The 21947-nt window shown below is 41.2% G+C and overlaps 1 protein-coding gene across 6 annotated transcripts in view; it reads left to right on the forward strand.

The window, feature by feature from the left end:
• The window catches only part of SGCD (sarcoglycan delta), a 359722-nt gene that overhangs the window by 115730 nt on the left and 222045 nt on the right, over nucleotides 1-21947 (forward strand). For all 6 annotated transcript variants that reach the window (XM_085317947.1, XM_085317945.1, XM_085317944.1 and 3 more), the window contains exon 2: nucleotides 19733-19915. The gene's annotated coding sequence lies outside the window, so the exon portion shown is untranslated. The remainder of the gene's footprint in view (nucleotides 1-19732; nucleotides 19916-21947) is intronic.

Raw genomic sequence — 21947 nt, forward strand, 5'->3', positions numbered from 1 at the left:
GAGGGGGGATCTTATCAATATGTGTAAGTACCTGAAGGGAGGGTGTCAGGGGGACGGGGACAAACTCTTTTCGGTTGTCCCATGTGACAGGACAAGAGGCAATGGGCAGAAACTGAAGCACAGGAAGTTCTGCCTGACCGTGAGGGGGAATTTCTTCCCTGTGAGAGTGACGGAGCCCTGGCACAGGTTGCCCAGAGAGGTTGTGGAGTCTCCTTCTGTGGAGATCTTCAAGGCCCGCCTGGCTGCAACCCTGCCTACCATGCTCTAGGTGACCCTGCTGAGCAGGGAGGTTGGACTAGATGATCTCCAGAGGTCCCTTCCAACCTTACTGATTCTATGATTCTATGAAACATTCATTGCTTGTAATACACAGCACTAAACCAGTGAAACTGCACAGATACATGCTGAGTTTCCTCCCTCTTCAAAATTAGAACTGAATTTTCCTTGCAAAGGCTAGTAATATTAAACAACAGTGTATCTAGCCCACCCTTTAGAAATGATGAAGCCTTGCAGCACAAGAATTGCTTAGGTAAATAAAAGATTCTCTTGTTGATAAAGTATTACCAGTTTAAGATCTTGTAGTGAGGATTTCTTGGTTATTTTCACCATTTGATTTGTTCCTGTGACATAAAGGTAGGCGTGATAAAATATGCAGATAATGTTTCATAGTAACCATCTTTAGATAGATAATAATAGCAAAGAAAAACAGAATTCTAAGTTYGGTGTGGGCTACAGTTTGTTTAGTACCATTTCCTTCTGCAAGTTGTTACTACTGGCAATACCTGCTGAATAGCCTTTATGTGATTAAAAAACATGGCTAGGACAAATAAACTCATTTTCACCTTTTATGCTTGCAGCGATCATTACCTCATTGTAACATGTCACTGCCTTGTGTTCTATAAAATGTTCTGCAGCCTAGACCCTATGTAACTGTGTCATACCATGACAGTGTGAAGCTCTGTGGGAAGACATTTTGGCATACATTTCCATAATTAAATGCCTTAAATTTGCCTATGGAAAACATATCAGAAGTGATTCACTAATGTGTGAGAAATTTTGCAAGGCATCTCTTATAAGAGAAGACCGCAGGTTAGGAGTATGTGATTTCATGTTTTGTGGGTGAGGGAAGAGTTGAGTTGCTGAGGCTGGGGAACAAATGTGCCAAGATACCAGTGAAGATAAAAACTCAAGGGTTGAAGTCCAAAGGTTTGAACTCCATTTCACAGCAGTGAGACCATGCAACATCACAGCTGTAAGAATTAAGAGATACTTGACAGGGATAGAGAAATTCTTCTACTTCAGGATATTAACTGTCCAGTTAATGAAGATCAGGAGGAAAATAGCCTAAGTGGTTTATAGTTGTGCTGTAACTGTTTACAAGGGTTTCTCAAACCCTTCCCTGCAGCATCTACATTTTTCTACTGTCAGAAACAGATTTCTGGTCCGAACAGAACTCTGGTCTAATCTGCTATGGCAAGTTCCAAATTTTAAATAATCATATAGTGTAATCCAGAAGGACAGATATATCCCTTAAAACGTGTTTATCTTCAGTGCCCTGGGCATTTGTTCGACTTCTCACTCATCCCTTGGAGGCTTCTTCTCTGCTTATCAGTGAAGGATTCGAGGATCTGTGCAACTAATGAATGACAGCCACAGCAAGTACTGAAGGCAAGTCAGCGTGTTATCTTCATCTGTAATTCTGCAATGAAAAGTGGCTATGGTCAGTGTTTTTTTTCCCTGGTAGCAGAAATGCTAAACATGTCCATGTGCGTACATATATCTCTGTGTATATGGAGTGTGGAGCAGTCAGCCATTTGGGAATGCGTGAGTTTGTGTGCTTGTGTATGGACAGATGGAGGGCAGTTTGTCTGGTRTATAATATGGGCAGGTGTGATTTCTTGATTATCTGTGGAGAATATAAATGTGTATGTCTATGTGTGTAATGAYAGAGCAGAAATATCACAAAGATGAGTGTTGCAGTATGAACTTGTGAGGAGTGATGGACCCTGCAGCCTCAAAGTCCTGCCTGGCTGCATCACTTGCTGTGCAGAAATCACAGACGCGYGCTCTGACACTGAGCACTTGGACTCACCCCGTTGCTGTCTGCAGAATGGGAAGGGGTTGGAGGGAGGGGGTTATTCATGTAACAGTTTGTATGAAGTAGGCACTTTCTTGTTCGTTCCTTTTCATCTTCCTAGACACCCTAATTATAGATACAGCCTTAACAAGGATGATAAAGGGCCTCAGGGGTTATAAACTACGAGGAGAGATTAAAAAAATTATGTTTATATCCATTAAAATGGAAGAGATTAAGAGGGGTCATGACCAAGGTGTACAAAATTCAAAAGGTATTGAGAGAAAAATGATGCTACCAGAATATTCAAGAGAGTAAAGCCTCAGAAACTGCTGAAGTAGGTGGAGGGCATAGCAGTTGGATTGGAATTGGTTGTGGGAGGCCTTTTTTTTTTTTTCTACAAGAGTACATCTGTCAGTGAGAAAAATGGGTTATGCTGATCAGTGGGCTAAAGGAAGGTAGCTTAGGACACAGTTTAAGGTCAGAATTACAGGATACTTCATGTAGCTTGACTTTGAAGTGTCTGAGCAGCCTGGGTTTGGGTGGAGGGTAATGAATTACAAAAGGAGATAAAGCTTTTCAGCTTATTTTGAGTCTAAGTTGATTATTTTCAGCTTATTTTGAACCTAAGTTAGATGTCAGGAGGAAGAAAACCCCACATTTGCATGTGGAAGATGCCTTTGCACAGACTATTGTTAATTAAAGTAGCATGGTAAAGCCGGGGCATTTGGGGACTCTACTGCGCAAAGAGTAGGAATGAAGCTGGTGGTTTTGTGCCCTTGCCCAGCAAGGAAGGGAGACCTCTGCTTGCTTCCTTCCCTGCATGCCCCTTTTCCTCCCCAGGAGGGTGCCAGCCTCTCTCTGTCTGCTSCTCCATGTGAGGTGCTCTTCTTGCTGCCTCCTGAATCCGTAGCACTTTGCAGGGATGAATTCAAGATTCTCCATGCCTGCAGGATACTACATTTTGCACAAATGTAAGTAGCTACTTCAAGTGTAGGGCAGTGGTGGATTGGTCTCTGAAAACCTAAGATGACTYAGAAGATACTTAGTCCTGCCAGTTTGTGACCCATTTCTTCAATACTTTGCTTGGAAAATAAATAAAAAGGCAAACAGAGCACATGCAAACCTTTCAGCCAGTAGTATTGTACTAATGCATACATATATGTATATGTATTTTTCATTTCTGCACACAATCCGCTTACTAAGCTGCTTTAAATAAATATCTTCTACGTGATTCCTCAGAATTTCATTCAAGATTTAAAGCCAGAGCTTTGCTAATCAATGCAAATATGTAGCATTTCATTTGGTTCAGCTGAACATAAGTTGCTAGTTCTGGGCTCTGTTAAGTGACTATAGTCCTAAAAAAGAATACTGTTATTTTTAGACTATGTGGTGGACCTGAAAATCTTAAGCGAAGGAAATTGAGGTGATCACTTGAGAAAATGCATTTGGCTAAGAGGAGGGAAATTGGCAAACTCCTGCCAAAGTCTTCCTGGCTCTGGAGGTTCAGCCTAAGGTTTGCTGAAGTTGGTACAGCTAAGCAATGTGTGGGGTAGGTTGCAGGTCATCCTCGCTGTGTTGGTAGGGTACATCGGGGCGGTGAACAGGGTCCACCCTATCCTTTGGTTACGCATACAGTGAGTGATTGCCTGGCCATGTGGATAGTGGCCTTCTGGATCTACTGCGTTTCTTCTTATCACTGTGTACAGAGAGGAGTAGATAAGAAGTGAAAAACAGAGARGCTTCTTGTGCCACCCTTCCGCCTGTGCTATTCAGTACAGCTGCATCGCTTTGTGGGAGGACACATGTCGTATAGCAGAATAAGTCTTCTACACTGGAGCAGTGCATGCAGGRGGCGTATTGTGGTTTCCAGAGCTGCTCTGCATCCAAACATTATAGCCAAGGAYCTTCTGAGGTCAGTATTATCTAAACCTAACATCAACCTGTTACTAAGAAAGTGGCGTAAGAAACTAACACRGCTGCACCAGAAACTTTTCACCAATGTGAAACTGTGTGAAACAGGTAAGCAGGATACATGGCTACGAACATCAGAGAATTGTGCAAACATATAGGGTTAGATTCAGAAAGATAGAGAGGCAAAAGCAGTTACAGCTGTAAAGGGTTAGAAAGTGAGGAGACTTACCAAAGCACTGGAAATGAGAAGAAAGCAAAAGTTCATTAGTGATAAAAAGGAAGGAAATAATGCACTAGAAAGAGTGGACAGAAATACCAAATGCCATTATTCTGCATTGCTCTTCACAGAAAGGYTAATAATTGTGTGAGATCCATAATACTGTTCCCTGTAATAAAGGTTATGAGCAAAGGCAAGAGCAAGGTAAGGAGTATTTAGATAAGCTTGATTATATTTGAGTCCGCATGGCCTTCTCAAATGTGCCCACAAAGTCTTATGTATTTACAATTACTCTCAGAAGCTTATGGCACATACAGCAATTATCAGAAGCCTAGAGGAAGGCAAACATAGTACTAATCATTGTAAAGGAAGTTACAGGGGAAATAGAGGGTGCTAAATGCTCACAAAGATACCAGAACAAATTAAAGACCTGTAGGTTCCTGTGAACAGAGAATAATATCCAACATGTTTTGTTAAGCCCAAACTAATCTAATTTCCTTCTTTGATTGGATGACTAACCCAAAACGTATATGACAGCAGAAACGCATTGCCTTTAGGCAGGCATCTGATTCCGTCTTAAGCTCTATAGTCTCGTGAACAACAGAAAATTTAGCTCAAATTTCTAGTTTCAAACTTTGATTTGTGGCTTTTTAGAAGCTTTAGCAGACATGCGCATTTCCAGACAGCGTATTTCCAGACACTGGCAATAACTGCCAGGGGCTACGCAGCAGATTTAAAAAAAAAAAAAAAACTTTAAGAGCACTTTATTATAGTTAACTATAGTATAGTTAAAGAACCGTGGGCATTTTGGCTGTGAGGTTTGAGAAGGGTCTATCTTAATCATTTTCATTAATTACTTGGATGAGGAACCAGAAAGTACATTTCTCAAGTGTGGATGAGCCCGGATCTCAAGAGATTTCAGTGTTACAGATGTCAGAGTTGGAACTGGAAATGATCTTAATGAATCATCAAGATGAAACTCAAGTGCAAAATGCCGTTGTTAAAAGAGAGAAACCAATCCGACAGATGCAAAATAAGGAAGTGCTGGATAGGGAAYGCTGCTTCAGAAAAGCACTGTGGCACCCGGGCATGGGCGACCTTGGGAGCTGCTCTGGGAGAGGCTTGCTGTGATGCTGCACTTGGGAAGGATGTGGGCAAGCGTAGAGGGGAGCAAAAAAACCCAGCAGATCTTACCGTAAYGGCTGTGCCCAGGGTGAAGGTGGAATAGCGTTACATACTGTCAGTGTGCTCTTCTAATTACTTGGCTGTGTGTACGTTCTACTTTTAAGTGTAAGGCATAACAGCGCTATTGGAAAACTTTAGGTTTTGGATAGGGAAGTATTTGTTAAATGGTAGGCATGAGGATTCCTGAGCCGAGTGGAGCTTTACACTAAAAAAATTAGAAAATGTGCATTGGAAACATAGCATTAGAAACTACGTACTTGGAGAAAACGCTGCTCCTTTCCTGAAGAAGGGAGGTAACCTGGGGAATTTGGAGGGAACAGTAGTGATTTGAGACTATTTCAGAGCAGCTGCTGGAGACAGAGATARGGCATCTCATTAGCAGGCTCCGAGTGTGTAGACACGTACGGGGCTTGCCTGGATAATGGAACCAAAATTTCAAACCCTGTGCRCATGAATGCATGAAGTGGAGGGATTTCTGCACTCATAAATCCATTTATGGTCCTGATTTAGGAAAACACTGAAACATCTGCTTTACTTTTTCTCTAACAGGTTTTAAGCAGGTGTTAAATGTGTTTTTCTGAACGGGTTGCTTTTCTGAATTGAGACCCGTTCAAACATCTGCTTGCTTTAGGAAAGACCTGCTGCAGCATAAATGCGTGGAATGGGGAGGGTATATGCATCAAGATACTTCTAAGTCTTTATTTTCATAAATGCATTGCTTTCTCTTAATGGAGATTACTGTGTAAAGCAATATACTCTTCTTCGCTCTCTCTGCCATCCCTTTCCCCAGTGTATTTACTATGAAAGAGTTTTGCCTTGGGCAGTARCCTGTACTGTAGTGGAGTATCACATACAAAAAAACTTATCTAAGATCATACAAAAATGCAATAGATAGGTGGAGGATGGGAATTTAGAGGTAAACCTTTAAAAAGTTGTTTTAAAGATAATTCTTTTTAAACGTTCTTCAGGCTTTTGCATAAAGACTGCAGACTCGGCGTTCTAGCATCTTACATGAGCACTGAATTTATGCTCTGTAATAAATGTATCCATAGGGTGCTGTATCGTTGTGATGATAGTGAATTATAGTAAAATTAGGAGAGCTAATAATGACCCAGCTGGAATAATTTAGCGCTGTGATAACAAAACTCTAACCTAATACTCAGTGTATTCACGGAGCTATTTCTGAAGAACACCGAGTACAAGTGTCCAAGGGGAATCTTATATAGGAAACAAAGTGCAACACTAATCATAAACAAATGCTATAGCATATCRTTAAGAAGATTAAGTGGCTTGAAATTGATGTCTAAGGCATTTTGGTTGGCTGTTGCTAAAAATAACATGTTTGACAATTCTCTTCTGTTTGCCTTCTTCTCTTGTCTTGGTTGTCTGTCATGCCGTGTTACCTGTGTTTACTAGGGCTGCCTCATGCTCATTCTTTATTTGAGTTGTTTGCTGCTTCATGCCAGACCTCATCTGATTTTAGCAATCTGATGTTTTGGCAYCGGTCAGTGCCATATCTTTAATACCTTAAATTTAGCGAGGGAGAGGCCAGGTTCAGCAAAYGCCAGTCTGAAACCAAAACAGAACAGCACAAGACTTCTGGAATTTGTTGAAATTAGTTGGTTTTATAGTCTTTTAAACAAAGGCTTTTTTTTTATTTGAAAGAACTTTAAAGACATGTATCTTACATTATAGTAAAAAACAAGGGGGAGGTTGAAAAAGAAGACACAGAATTTTCAATGAAACATTAGAGAATGAAATAAATTTTATGTTGTTTACCTCATAATAGCTTTCCAAATAATTAATATTTCTGAGACTTTGAATTTTGGTCCCYTTAAATATAAATCTTTCAAGTAACAGATTTTCATGAACCGAAGAATTTCCTGTTCTCTCCTACRTAGTAATTTTTTGCCACTGTTCCACTGGACTGTGCTTCGTTATGAGGAAGAGGCTGCAGATGTAATTTAGACAAGTCAACTATTTCTGACACAAACCTTTAAAAGTGGAGTCGTTGCATCTCTCTAAATGTCACCGTGTAGATCACATACCAATCTGTTCAGCCTATCACTAAAAGCCCAAAGAGAAGTGGGTTGCACCAGCCAAGCCAAACTTCTGGATATATGATGACACAGAGCAAGAGATACGGTTGCTTCCATGACTCTTTAATATGCATGAGTTTGTTGTAGCTGTGAGGCAAATAGGAGGTAGGACAAGCTCTGCAATGGTGATTTAAATCATTCAGAAATTAATGGCGAGCCTTGCAGTGACGACAGCAGCCTTTGGATCAGGCTTTATTAGARAGGATGCAAAACAGATGCCCTTGCAGGAGGGTAGGGCGAAGCTCTGTGGACGCGGCCCTGCACAGACTGTGGTGACGTGTTAGGTGACGCCGCGTGGTGCCGGCAGCTGGCCACCACTGCCCTTCTTCCCCCCACAGCCTGTCAGTGAACCACCGTGATGTTTTGGACGTACCTGTGCGATAGCTCTAGTTTTGATCCAGTTTTTAACATAATCACCTGCTATTTCTCCCCTTGTGATTTTTCTAGGCATTTAATTAAACTGTCAAAAAATGCGAGTATTTAGCGTCACAAGTTGGATTTTGCTGTTAAAGCAATTCTTCCGGGTCATGCTGATTCTTAGCAGTTCTGTACTCGTGTTGGACGAGTGTGGCCACACAGTGCAGTGTCATGCTGAGCTCTGTTACGGTAACATTAAAAAACTTGGCGTTGAGAGATACCAGTGTATCTGCTCAGTTGATGAAAGGATCGATGCCCTGCACAACTTGAGAAAAGCAAGGCAAGYGTGGGCTTGAGAGAAGCCGTGCTCTTGGCTGAGGTCTCTTTCATTCTGATGCAAGTGAATGCCTGGACAAAGAATCCCCATATTTTCAATTAGATTTTTTTGTTTGTTTGTTTAATCTGCCTTATCRTTGAAAGGCAAGCGTATGCCTTGAATCCAGCCGCTCGGTCATCTTCAGGCAGATGGCTCTTCAGTGAGAGGACAGAGAGTTCCCGTGGTCCCTTTTGCTGACTGTGCGTTGGGAGTTACAAGAAAAAAAAACGAAGGGCGGCAATGGTTTAAATGGTCCCATTTTGTCCCATTCCCGCTCACCTAGGCTGACTGTAATGCCAACTCCACTGGCCTGTCGCCTCTCTTTCTTGGAAGTTTCTGTGCTGCTTCTGAAATACAGTTACACTGCTGTTGGAAGTTCAGACCGTAATTTAGATCTCCTCGTTCTGTTTTGAGGACACCTGCATAAATAAATGTCGGACTTGCTAGTTAGTATCTTGGTGAGGGCAGTCTCATGATTGCTTCTTTTACTCAGTTTATCCTCTGCASTAGGTAGACCAGTTTATTCGTAGGTCTTGGTCAAAGATGACTTTCACAGAAGCGTGAGCAAAAATGACGCTCACAGCAGTCCTCTGTTTCATGCTGATGGCAATGTCACYGCAGCTTTTTAGTAATCCACTCATCCTCTGGGAAAGTCACATGTTTAAGGAACATGAGCAGAAAGAGAAGGTGTTTGCTTTGTGCCAAAGTTGCAAGACGTTGCTAAATGGAACTAGAATTTCCTTGTAGACAGCAATCAAAATAAGCTTTTCATCATACATTATTATAACCCTCAAATTGTTCTGTAGCCATTAGTAACTTAATTGTACTATTTTGAGGGTGCATGCATAAGTAAGTGTTGAATTTATTTGTTCTCTTGCATARAGCAAATGAAAATAAAATATTAGTGAGGATAGAGACAGCACTCGTATTCTTGCTGTGGGATGGGTTATTTTGAGCTACTCTGTTTCCTTTTTATTGGTTTGATTTAACCCACTGCAGTTCTACATTCAGTTAGCATTTAAGTGACCAGGCAAGATGCAGTATTCCAAAGTTGCTACAGAGCAGTGCATGTCCATCAGGCTGCATGTGGGATTTTGAATATGCATTTTCTAGAACTAGAACAGTAAAGGAGCTTGGTCAACGTCACAGTTGGCATCTTTTTCAAGGAAAAAAATCTTTTTTTAAAAAAAATACTACATGTAACAGACTATAAATGAAAGAAATGTACATGTATATCAGTACAATCCATTAAGCGTACACAAACTGCTGAGAGATAACAGCAGTGTCGTTCCTGTATAAATCAGTTCATAAACTCGTTTTTAATTTTTTGGCAGACTTACGAAGCCAATTAGCTTGGTAATAAATATTCAGCTCTAATGGGCAAGTAAATAATTAATGTTATTGCCTTTGTAAATTTAGCTTTTCAGTTATAAATTAACATAATTAAAAGAGTAATGTTTCAGTATGCATTTTACCAGCCAAATCTAAATCAAGCAATTAAAATGTAGTTTTTTTCACATCAAATGAGTTGAGTTTATAATGATACAAACTGTAGACATAAATTTGTTTTTCGTGGTCAGATTCATTACAAAAACATGAAGGAAAATATTTTGCAGTAGATGTAATCAGGTATATTATATTAAGAACCATTAATATATATTTTAATTACTGTTTGCTGAAATAGAAAGGCWCAGGAAAGGACGCTTCCCATCGGTCTCTGGCAGTGGGATAATTGCCTGTGTGTTATTGTAATGGTCACTAAAATGGTTATTGCTGGATAATGGTTGTCACATCTCTGTGTTGATTTGATTGCAAAAACACAGTGAGGTATGGATCGGAAAAGGTATAAATTGCCCTCTAGTTGTTAACATCAAAAGCTCCAGGCTGATTTACACCAGCTGAGAATTTGATTGTACATTTTTTCCCCTTTCCTGCTGCTTGTTGCTCCTTGCTTTGTGTGATGCGCATGTGCCAGCTTCCTGCATCATGCTTCAAACCTCATCGGCGATCAAAGCTGCAGTGTTTTTCCTTGCGGAGAATAGAAGCGTTAATAGGAACGTACAACTCCTTCTAGTCTGAATGCAAAGCAGAGAGAGCAAAACTCTCTTCCGGCTTTTGGTAGCCGTTACGGAAGAGCAGAGCTCATGCCTGTGCCTGTCAGGTTGGCTCAGGAAGCCAGGGSGTCCCAGCAAGGCTTCTGGAGCTGCTTGTGAGCCGCGGCGAAGGGGCTTGCTCCAGTGCTTGGGGCCACGTGGGAAACCGCAGCTTTCAGTGGTGATAGGAACTTGGGCATTTCTCTATTTTTATCTGAAATTTCACAAGATGTTACCATTTCTTTGAAGGGCATTAATTTTATGTGTTTTAAAATATTGTTTTTGGATGAAAACAGAAAGAATCCAAATGAAGCACTGTAAAACACATGCACGCACATACACATGCATGTATGCATGTATGAAAATCTGAAAACTTTTCTTAGGTCAACCAAGGCCTGAGAGCCCCTGCTGAAAAAATCCCCAAATCCATTGACGTTTCTAATCTTGCAGGCTTCTCAGATTGTTATTTATCGTGGGCTGAGTACTCTATTTATAACACTTCAAAATGTTTCTAAAAGCAGCATTTTGCAAACTGCCAAAGGTTTGCAGACTTGTAATGAGAAGAGTTTCCTGATGCACAGGCTTGCCCGTATCCAAACCTGTTCACTGACATTTCTGCRAGCTGTGATTTCATAGTCGTTTTCTGTTGCAGAACCCAGTGGGCAAATTTATCACTGGCAAAAGCCTACTGAAGTCAGTGAAGTTATACCAGAGATAAATTCAGGTCAGTGGACTTKACTTTAGTGTTGTTCGAAACGTTTGCAGAGCTATGCAGATAGATGGCTGTAGGCTTTTTTTGCAGTATCCAATTGTTTAAGAGTGAACGGACTGCAAAGATTTACCCTTGAGATGAATTTGTGCTAATTGACTTAAATACACAGAGTTACAGTACAGTTTTGACAGTGGTGTTATTTTAGTTTTTAGAAAGACCTTAAGAAAAGGCAAARCTCACTGAACTCTCTCACCGATTAGGTAATGGGTCATATTTTCAAAGGGTTTTTTTAATTGAACAGTTACTTGCCAGTGTGATGAACTGTGAGTACAAGAGAGAGTTTGGGAATCTCACCACCTGATGGCACGGATAATTAATTTGTAAGCACCATTAACTGTGTGTGGAAATGCACATCTGTAAATGAGGAAAACTTCTATCAGTGACAGGGAACAATTCAGTCTCAGACATTGCACTGGGATGAATAGTTTTTAATCTATATATCATAATTATCTATTGGCCAAGTCTAAATTTAGATATGGGTTTAAGTGAATTGTATGATTTCTTTGCAAACAGTGCCTTAATGAGTCATTTCTTCTCATGCCTGGCCTCTACCTGGATTTAGTGACATATTTCTGGCTGACGTCTGCTAATCGTGGACTTCAAACAGAGTCAGCAGTCTTGAGCTGTGTCTGAAGAAAATTCAGCATATTTTATAACAARGTTATTTTAAACTCGCCTACATTTGATTCCTTACTTTTAGCTGCTTTGGTTTTCAGCACAAATCAAAAGATTGCTCTGAGACTACTAAGTGTCTAATGAGATTGAAGGTAGTTCAGCTGCTGCTGGGGACAGCTCAGCCACGCAGTCTGCCGGGTGTTGTATTTCTGCTCCATTCGTTGAGATTTACAGTATGCCAAGGAAAGTGGCCTTTACTAACTGAAGCAATGTGCCAYTGCCTTATCTTATGGGAGAATGGGAGTATTTCAGATTGTTTGGAGGCTTGCTGTCTATCTAACCTAGTCTTCTGTCTCCAAGAGCAGACGAGTAGGTATTTACATGAGTTAACTCTGAAGATGTATTTCTTACGTGGAGTCTGAGGTAGGGTTGTCTTCTGCATGAATACTGAATTGCCTCAGTACTGTTATTGAAACTTTTCTCTGGTTTAATATGTACRTCTAGGTAGCCTGGTCCAGAAAGTGTGTACTGGAACATGTGTGCTTGGAAAGGGCAGAAGCCACAAAACGAGTGCTGATGTGCAATTGTGAACATGATGGTAGTGACTGCCCAGTTCTGGAGCTTGCAGCTGCTCCTGTTAGTTTATAGTCCTTCATATCTTACATCAACTTTCTTCATTCTTGTGATGTTTCCCCTAGAAAACTCTGCTGTCGTCCTGGAGACCCCAAGATGTTCTGGCCTTGGCTCTCAGGTGCTCCCCAGACACTCCAGCCCGAGTGGCTACTGCTTCTTGCCTTGTGCTCAGATGCCCGGCCAGACCCTGCATCTTCCCTCTTCTGGCTTTGTCCTCCTTATACCAGTTGCTAAAACTGAAAGCTCTAGGGCTTTGATAGGGCTTTGCTGGGCTTTGATACTGGTTTCCAGCTCCAGTTGAGCCTTTTTTAAATATACAATCCACATTCTCAAAAGCTAAGTTTCAGAAGCAAGTTTGATGTTTTTCAAGTGTCAGTGAATTTGATATCCTCTTCAAGCTGAAATACTAGATCTGTGCACTGAATAAGGCAATCTTCGAGTGTTGTTTATGGGCTTGSTTGACTCTTACCTTTCCCTGGGGTTGCAGCTGCATAAAGCTGAGGCAATGATGGGACCTTCAGAGTGGCAACGTATTGCATGCAACTAATTTATTAGACGAAATTTTTCAGAGTTTGATTTGTGATTAAAAGTAACTGTTTTTTCTAATCTAAGGTTAATAATATGAGGCTTGATACACCAAAGGAGAAGCACATCTTAAACTCTTGGCAAATGCATCAGAGGTTGATGTTATGTATTCTTTTTAAAATTGAAACATTGAGAACAATAATCTGAATTAATAATTGAAAACTCTGCTCAGATTCTAGGTTGAAAACTGACTGACAGTTATGTGTCCTTCGTGTACCATAGAATCCAATATACTTCTATCTGGCATACCAGCTTATCCCAATATGTTCTACAGAGATAAACAATAAAGTTAGAGTTACTTATATAACTTCAGAGATAAGTAACCTTAGCAAGGGACAAAAGGTTTGCTTAGCAATGGCATTTAACAGTAGATGGAGATATGCATTTATTTATTTATTCATTTTCCAACAAAAAACAGGAAAGAAATGGCAATAACAAGACACAGAAATCTCTGAAGAATGACATATTTGGAGTACAGCAAAGACAGTATTTTCTTATGAACAGTGTTAGTGCAGGCATGTAATAAATCTCCCTGATTTCGGTGAGAGCAGAGGGAGGGTAGTGCCAGAGCTGTTGAGAAATTTCATCTGCAGCATGCAAAATGGAGTGCCCTGAATAGAAAATGGAGGGGAAGAAAAAAGAAAAAAAATAAAAAAGGGTGGTGGTGGGAAAGTTCGTCTGAATGAGACATAGAAATCATTCCTCAGTTTTGGGTGCCAAAATACAAGTGCACTGTGTTCAAATGAGATTAAAGTTAATAATGGTCAAGCTTATACCTTTGATATAGAGAAATACAGTATGTTTATAAAAGGCTTATGCTTTAATGCCTGATCCTGTAATATGATCCACTTATATGATATCAGCTGTGGTAAAGAGATCCAAAGGTGTTGAAYGTTCTAGTAATAAAAGTGTTTCTCATCCTGGAATATAACTGAATTACAGAATAGAAAATATAGCCCAGAAGAATCTCCGTATTGGTGTTTCAGGGCAGTTGATTTTTCTTTTTAATAGTAGAGGAAGACAAAGGCAGGTTGCTTGAATCTTGCATAGTCCTCTGGTTCTGGCGGTGGTTGATTCACTGGCTCTGCCCCACCGCTTTGCCGTGCAGGCAGAGCCCCCTCTGCTCGTGGACAGCGGTGAAGGAGCCCTGGCTGTTGGAGGCTGTGGCTGCAYGGACAGATTGACCTCGTCACAGGCCAAAATGTGCAAAGCTCTGCCTAGGCACTGAGGCAGCCGCGGCATTAAAYGCTTATGTGGAAGTTTACCTTGGAGTGGAGCCAAAAATAGCATTTTTCCACATTAAMGTAATTTATTCTAGATTGTAACATATATTGACAAATTTTGTTTCCCTTGGGGCAGCTGAGGTTTTCAGAGCGGAGCCCACCTCTGCCTCTCTGGTTGCAAAGTGAAGGCTGTGTCCTGGAGACTGCGTGGAAGGGGAGAGCGGTTAGACGAGCCAGAGAAGGAGCGAGGTGGTTGAAAAGGAGATAATCTACCCACTTGTCACAAAGTCTGCTCCGGCTTAGTGAAAAATGGAATAAGGGATAGGAAATGCACCGACTCTGGCATGTCAATGAATTAAAGACTCAGCCATCCTAAATCCTATGCCATCGTCATCATGAAAATTAAGACTTGTACTTCAACGGTGAGCCTAAGATGAGTGACATGATTCTTTTCTAGTTACATTCCCATTTTAAGTTTGAGTAAGAAGAAATCCAGTTAGATATTATCATATCAGCAAAGGTTGTATCATGCAGCTGCCTCTGATATAAACCTGTCAGCTGTTTTTGGAAGAACTGGGTTTATTTCATTATTCCATTATTTTGAAGATCTGGCCAGTTAAATGCAAGCTGTTTGATCCTCACTCTGTCCTACATTCAGAAAATCAGCTTTCCCTTTTCTCCCCAAGAATGTGCTTCTGTCTCTTTGAAATCACTATTTGACAAGGACATATGCGTTGCCAAAACTTTGTCATTATTTTCAATTGAACTGGCAGGAGAAACGATAATCTCACCAAAGAGCTGCAGAACAAGGGCAGATGTATATGTCTAGGACTATAAGCACTTCCCTGCTCTGGGGGTCCCAGAGAGCTTATTTTGTATTGTAACTAGACTGTAGTAGTAATAGTAGTAATGGTAATAATAGTTTATAGTGTAACTCAGTGTTAGTAGCTAGGCAGTTCTACCTCCTAGCAACGTAGTAATTTCAGACTTGAGAAGCAGCCTTTGTTAATGTAAGTTCTTGTCTTTGAGATACACATTTTATTTCAGATTGGAAATATTTCCACTGTATGTCCTGGGTTTCATTTTCAGAAATTACTGACTCTTACGTAGCAGCAACAAGGCATGTGCAGCGCTTTAGCATTTTGTGATCTGGTAAGGCACTAATCATACTTTTGTACTGCGTAACGTAACTTTAATACTGTTGCGATTGGAACAGTTCATAAAGCAAGCATGGTTAACCACTGCTCATACTTCCTTTCTTCTGCCTTTTTTCTGGAAACTCTTGGATTGCACTTAAATGACAAAAAACAAAAAAACCCACAAAAAACAACAAAAAAACCCAGTAATATAGTGTTCCATTATATTCCTATCAGGTGATGTATTCTCCATTTTGTTATTACCTTGCATTCTTTGAGTAAATTTCTGGAGTAACTCCATCAGACCCTGGCCTCCACCAAATTCCCTAATCATAGATGTTTTCACTTGACTTGCAGTGCTGCTTCCACTATTTGTTTTGTTGGCAGGGAAGGAGAAAAGCCTTAAAACAGCTGAGTGTCAGTATTGCTGGCGACATCTGTTTTATTTATGTTCTTTACTCAACTATTGTGAATGACAAACTATGTCTGGGACACAGTTGTGGGCAATGCTGTAAGTATTACAGCTGGAAAGGGGCCGAAGTTACATCGCTACCTATTTTTTAACATTAACCTTCTGGAAGGAGGAATTCGAAGTCTCATTTTATTCTCCTGTTCTGTGCTGTCACCTTTACAATAAATTGGTGTAAGGTCTTTACTAAAGGTGGAAATGGTGGGATGAGTTGTTGATCCTAGAGCTTCCTTGACGCAGCAGGAACAGAGGAACAAGTCCTATAAAATATAGAAGCCAATTGCACTTAGGATTTGAGCCATGAGGAGTCAGGAGCATCCGCCAAGGTAGTTGAATACCCTTCCGTTTGGCTGAAGTTCATGATGAGTGCAATGGGATCCTTTTAAGCCACACTGTTCTAAAGCACTCTTTAAAAAAAATAATTATTAAAAAAAGCCCTATAGCTCAATCCTGAGCATATCGTAAAATATAGCAACTGTTGCTTACTCAGGTGTATAGGGGCTCATGCCCAAGGTTTAATTCAAAGTTATACCTGCTAATGGATTGGTATAATCCCTTGCTGTGTTCAGAGCATGCTCTAGGATCTCTGTCCTACACTTACAGTGTGTGTTGTACTTGTCTGCATGTGTGCACACAGACACACATCACAGACAAGAGTTTTGATTTCTTCACAGCCACACTTGCAGTAAAAATAAAAGAATGTTAATATTTAGGCAAGGAGATATTATTTCAATTATTTCTAAATCACCTTCTAAGACTCCTTAAATAATGAATCATTGCTATGCCCAGCTAATTTCTTCAATTGCAGTTAGGTGTGTTTAACTTTTGAAACACTGATACTCATGTGAATCCTTACTATATGGCAGTATGTGCTTGCAAGTATGCTGCTCAATTTCTAGATACAGCTTTTTGCCTGGTGTAAACTTACAAATGCTCACTAATGTAGTCATTACTAGCCACAAGGACCAAGCTGCATCTTGAGCTGTATGATAGCTGGATACAAACTGACTGTACTGGGTCAGGAAGAGGTGCAGCCGGCTGGTGTCCTCTGCCTGACAGTTGTCAATAGCGGATGCCTGGAGAACAATRTAAGAGCAGGGTGAAGGTATAGCAACGTTTCCTTTGAGGTAGTCCCCCAGTCTCCAGTGATTTGTGGTTTGGGGATATCTTGAGGTAGAAGTGATGTCTTTGAACTTAACATTTGATTGGGTTTGTAACATGTATATAGTTATAGAGTTCATACTTTCTATGAGAGTCAGATCACTGGAAATACTGAAATTGTGGAATTTTTAGTACATCGTGCATTTCTGTATATTCAGACTTGGTTTTGTTTTGAATAGAAGCAATGCCAAGTTTTCCATAATCTCCTTTGAACCACTTACCAGCCACTATGTCTATACACGTTTATGTGTATAAATACATAAAATATATTCTGGGTATAGAATCATTCATGTATGATCTTCAAAGCAAAGTCCCTGGGATTTACACCAGCTGCAGACTGCAATGAATATTTTTGCTCAGTGCTCTTGGGATGTTGAAGGGTGCTGGGGCTCTGGCCTCCAGTGGTGGCTCTATGCAGACTACCATATGCTGTTGGTAGCATATGTTCCCAATGTCCAAAACAGCTGCTGCTTAGAGCTGCCTGAAGCTGAGACGATCCACAGAACATCTCGGGAGCTACGTGGTGGGCTCTCCAGCTTCCTAGAGAGTGAGAGGGAGACTTTACTGTTGCCTGCTAGGACACTGACCACCAATTCAGAAGTTCACTGAGCACGAAGGGTTTATTGAAAAATCTCCTGCTACTGACGTGCAGGTCGGCAGGAGGTGGGAAAGGATTGTTCTGTTCTTCAGAGTCTGGCTCAGGTGACTGCTTGGGTGGGATTTGCAGCAACATTTTCCAGCTCTCTGCTGTTGTGCTCTCATTCCCGTAATGGCAGTGGTTAGTAGTGAGGGAAGCTTTTTTTTTGTCTCCGCCAAGAGCTGAAAGTGCACTCTCCTGCCTGTGCTGTAATTTATGATCCACCTAGCAGTGCAGGAGTTCAGACACTGCAGGAACTTGGAGTGCATGCATAGCGGCATTGTTAAGGCAATGTGGCTGCTTCTCCTTACCAAAGAGATTTGCTTCAGATAAGCATAGACAAGCTGTACTAAATAGCAGCTTTCAAAAACATATATATTCTAACCTTATACCAGGCTCCTACACTCAGCTTGAAACGATGGTCTAGTCCCGTTACTGTTCCTTCTACTCTTCAGCTCAGTTGATGCTATAGGTAATACACAAAAATGCAGAACTGATTTTCTTCCTCACTTTTCTTCTTTTTGCATTGCAATTTTAAGAGGGGGGAAAAAGGGAAAAGTAAATGTAACTCTGATCCCCAGAGACAGAAATCCCTTAAAAGCAGTAGAATTAGGTCTTGCTTCTGCCAGTAGATCAAACTACTGCAGCAACAGCTGTTCCTGTACCCATAAGTCACTCAGCAGCCATTTCACTTGGCAGTCTGATTTTTCATCTGCCATTTGAAATGAAAGGCATTATGGTTAGGATGGAAAAGGATGCCAACCATAAAGGTCTACTTTTGTCCTTCATGTCTGAGTGCAAGAGATGCAGGAGGTCTGAAACTTGAAAAATGCTGTCTCTGCACCTCCTCAGGTCACCTCACCATGCAGGCAGACCTGTGCCAAGAAATGTAAGCAGGGGCTCTGCCATCCTAATGCCTGCTGTACATATCTCTCAAGCAGCTCCACTTGTGGAGCCTTTAGGCATGATACGTAGCATAAACCACTTATGTAAGGCCTAGTGAAGTGATCTGTGCTAAAGAGAGTGAATATGTTTGGTTATTCTGATCTGTGGTGACTGTGATTGCTATGCAGACTTTTGGTARAAAGAGGGAGGGGAAAAGAAAAAGCAATATAACTTGCGGTGTGAATAGTTTTACACATTGATTACTGAAGTCTTCCTTCTTGCAAGCCCAAAAGCTGAGCAGGTTTTCAACCACTGTAATTGGATTCTGTGGTATTTAGACCTGCCATCAGCTTTCTTCTGTGTAGGAGACCTCTAAGGAATAAACATGTCTGGGTATCTCTCTTTTTTCCCACCTCCTCTGCTCTTTTCGTGTTTGTAGATAGACTCCTACTGCCTTTGTGGCTGCTGTGTTTGATTCGTTACATAAGGGCTCTAAGAGAAGCGGCTCAAGGACAGTGTCCACCTTGCGTGTGTCGCTCGAGCAGTGCTCAGGCCTGGCCGTGCTGCGGGAAGGTGACCTGCGGCGTGCTGGCCAGGTGGTTCCTTACACGAGTGCCTGCCATGAGGCCCCTGTGTCTGTGCTGTGGCAGCTCGGCGAGAAACGCTGAGCGTGGCCAGCTGTGTTAGCATGGTGATACGCAACTCCARCCGTCCCAGAAAGTCTCAGGCCGTTTGCTTCTCTCTAGCAGCTGATTCAGAGGTTGAACTTCAGGAACCTGCCGTTGAATATTGGGTGGCAGTCAACACTTCCCATTAGCCATAAGGGCTAATGTAATTGCTTGCTTAGGAACTTTGAAATCCCTGTGTGAGTGCTGTTTTAAGAGTGCAAAGTGTTAAGACTGAGGCTATGTCTATGCTTTTAATATGAAAACCCTGTTATTTAGCAGAAATACCATAATGGATTAAAATATTCCCTTTGCAGGAGTGTGCTACTTACTTTCTTAGTACGATCTCAGACTGGAGTAAAATGCAGCCAGGCTGGCATTCACTTCCTGGTGTAGGGAGACTATTAAAGCATTGTAAAGCAGGAATAGCTTTGCACCACAATTCTTGAATTCAGAGATTGCTCTCAGAAGGTGCCATGTATGATGGATTGTCACAGACTTTTTGTGTCCTGGCTTGACATTTCATTCCTATCAGATGTTGTCTTACGTTCTACTCTGAATCTGCCAAGCAACTGACCCTGGAATTTAATGCCACACCTTCTTCTCTTTTCCTTTTCTGAACACCATCTTTTGCAGCTGAGGCTCTAAAGTGCTGGAGGWCTCCGCATCTTCCTCAGGGACAGGGACAACGGTGAGCTGGAGCCTCTGGGGAGCTTGGAAAGGAACTGCCTGTGGTGGCCGCCTGAGGAACTCACTGTCACACCAATGTTGCTCTGAAACGGATTGTGTCCAACATTCAGAACTATCAGGTTTGGCAAGGTATGTGATTTTTGCCTCTTCTTTTGCCTTGTTACTGTTTTCTGAACATCTGCATATGGGGAAAATAGAAAAACTATCAGCCTTCATGGTAATTGCTCTGTACATGCCATGCTCATACTGCCTCAGTGAATAACCTTTGCTCTCTCTGGGTTTGGACAGCATTCATCAAGTGTGAAGTGTTTTTAAAATCTCAGGCTTGAGGGGGTGCAGGTTTATACTGAGTGTTTTATTGAATAAAATGCTCATTGATGGTGTTGTTTTGCTGTTGATACAGACTTGTTGATAGGCATCTGCATTTTGAAAGCCACACTTATATTTCACTAATGACTGCATTTCAATGGATCAGAGAGGAAAAAAAAAGTTAAAGTAACCAATTTGTAATACAGCCTTGTGCTTTCCTTAGTGCTTTGTATATTCTCATTATTTGCCAAGGATAGGAAAAATTCTGATTTCTTGCATGATCTTATGTTCTCCCTTTGTTGTGTGACACAATTTTCGCATGCATGGAGATTTTCATATCACACAGTATTTCCTTGGYTTTGTGTAAAAAAATATACAACACATCTTTAACAAGAAGCTGAGGATCAGGACTTGAGGAACACATTGTGGAAAAAGACTCTGCAATGAGAAACATTTACGGTAATGTTGCCTTTGATACTACAGCTTCTTTTATGTAGGCCTGGTTATTTCTGTGGAGATAAAGTTTGCTTTTAAAAACTGAATTTTAAAGTATTAGTTCCCAGGTCTCAGTAGAATGATGTCAGATGCTATTCCTTTTATTTTAACACATGTATATTGACTTCTTTTCATTATTGAACCAGCAGTAGAGTCTTGTTGAGAAAAGTGCAGCAGCAATATAACACCCACRCATGGTGTTAATAAAAAATATATATATAAAAATAAAAAAAAGGTAAATAAGAGCTAAGACTTACTTAAAGGTCTCTAAGAAGGCCTGAGCCATGCAGGAGAGTGTGCATTTATTCTTTTGCTTTTTTTGTACAGCTGCACCACTAGTGTTTATGTAAACCATAGTGCCCTTTCTTAAGTAGACTTTAGCAGTTGCAGTTAGAGCCATGGGTCACGGTGAAGAGGCCGTTGCTGCTGTGGACAACAGGAGAAGGCAGAGTTACCTGCTCCCAAGCACTGCTCAGGGCAGAGCTGTCTTTGCGTAATGTTGTTGCACCAGTGACAGGGTGAGGATGGGTTGGGGTGACAGAGCGGTGTCATGCGGAGACCAGTACCACCACATCCCAGACTGCACCGAACGCTCAGTGGCATCCTCTGCCGTGCTGTGAGCACCTCCGTTGCTGTGCGCAGTCGCACGATGTCGTAGCGGGTGGGAACCTTCTTGCTTAGATTAGCCGCCTGTGTTTCAGGTATCTGAGCTTTTCGTTGAGCTTCCTGAGTAGTCGGTGAAGGTAGAGGGGCACTTCTAGGAGGCAGTTTGGGCTAGACGTCTCGCAGATCTGCTGCAGAGTGGCTTCTGGTGGCATTTGCCTGAGCCTTTGATTGTAGGGGAAATTGGTGGGAATAGCTTAGATAAAATGCTCAACTTACAGGTGTTGAGGGTCAGGACAGATTTGCCAGATATTTTAAAAAAAGGACGCCTGTGCCAGGAATGGGACGGTCCTGTCATCGAGATCATTGCAGAGCTTGCTCTGTTTGTCTGTTCACTGCAGCAGCACCTAGTTTCTAGACAAGAGAGGTTGTTAAACATTGCTCAGGCTTTTGTTACCATCTTTACTTTTGTTTATTACTGTGCTTGTAATACCTAGAGAGGAAGACTCTAGGAGGAGTATTTCATAATCAAGAGCACTTCTTGACTTGTGTACAGAAATATTTTACACTGTTAAGAGGTAGAAATTATAGCAGCTTGTTTTATTCCGTGTTTCTGTTTGAGATTTGAAAGCATGTAAATCTTTCTTGCTAAGAGTGTTTGTGTTTTGCTAGTTGTCTTGCTATTTGCAGGGGCAGGAGTCTGTTACCAGGCTGGGTGATTGTTGGCTGTTTTTTTTTTTTTTTTTTTTTTTTT

Source organism: Rhea americana, unplaced genomic scaffold (assembly GCF_003343005.1).
Source record: "Rhea americana isolate MKP2758 unplaced genomic scaffold, rheAme1 scaffold_51, whole genome shotgun sequence".
Lineage (NCBI taxonomy): Eukaryota > Metazoa > Chordata > Aves > Rheiformes > Rheidae > Rhea > Rhea americana.